The sequence below is a fragment of the Octopus sinensis genome, linkage group LG11 (genome assembly GCF_006345805.1).
Source record: "Octopus sinensis linkage group LG11, ASM634580v1, whole genome shotgun sequence".
NCBI lineage: Eukaryota > Metazoa > Mollusca > Cephalopoda > Octopoda > Octopodidae > Octopus > Octopus sinensis.
The window spans coordinates 68,131,780-68,132,753 of NC_043007.1; the positions used below are offsets into that span (position 1 = coordinate 68,131,780).

The following is a 974-nucleotide window of genomic DNA, read 5'->3' on the forward strand; positions in this document are numbered from 1 at the left end:
AGGGGACAAGCAAGGACAGCCATAGGTATTAAGTCGATTACATCGACCTCAGTGCGTAACTGGTACTTAATTTATCGACACCGAAAGGATGAAAGGTAAAGTCGACCTCGGCGGAATTTGAACTCACAACGTAACAGCACACGAAATACCGCTAAGCATTTCGCTCGACGTGCTAACGTTTCTGCCAGCTCTCCGCCTTTTAATTGCAAAACCATACCGTAAGGTGGTTGTGATAATGTTTAGCTCTAAGTTATCCCTGACCAAGAAGACTTATGATAAAAATCAAAAATCAAACAACATTTCTACTGTCTCCTCTTTTTGAGGATATGTAGGATTACATTGTCTCATGTAATTTTCCCTTTAGACAACACGATGTGATTTGACAGATATTTTGCTGCTTTTTCTGGTAGGACAAGCGACGATATAATTATTCCCTTTTTAGATTCGAGAGAGAAGTATTTCAGTTTAAATGAGGTTAAAGTGTGCAAAAGAAAAATTTGAGAGGAGCAAGAAAATGTCAGTGACGGTAAAAATAACATATTTATAATATGTAATATAAAAAAAAAAATTGCCCCAGGTGAGGATCGAACTCACGACCTTCAGATAGCTCGACCTGTGATTATGAGACTGACGCGCTGCCTACTGCGCTACCGAGGCACTTGGAAACGTCTCTTTTAACTTAGCATAGAACATGATCAACTCAGTTGTGATTATACCTGTTGCTCTATGTGTTTTATTTATATCTTCAGTTGATTAGCATAAACAAACCAAATCTCATTAACATCATTTCATTCTTTTAATGATAATTGCTTAATGAGATGCGAAGTTCTAATTCTAAGTGGTGTTAGCTCCTACAACAAAGGGAAGTAACAAATCTTGGCTCAAGAAAAAGTGCCTTTACGTGGTCACTCCAACTGCAAGAAATAGCAGTTAAATCTCTTTCGGATTACGTCCATCCTCCCAATAAATGGGAA

General features: G+C 38.0%; 1 non-coding gene across 1 annotated transcript; it reads right to left on the bottom strand.

The window, feature by feature from the left end:
* Nucleotides 1–569: 569 nt before the first annotated feature.
* Nucleotides 570–657, bottom strand: Trnam-cau. Its single transcript is given in 2 exon segments — nucleotides 570–605; nucleotides 621–657. It is a non-coding gene; the product is annotated as a tRNA-Met (tRNA).
* Between the last annotated feature and the right edge of the window lie 317 nt (nucleotides 658–974).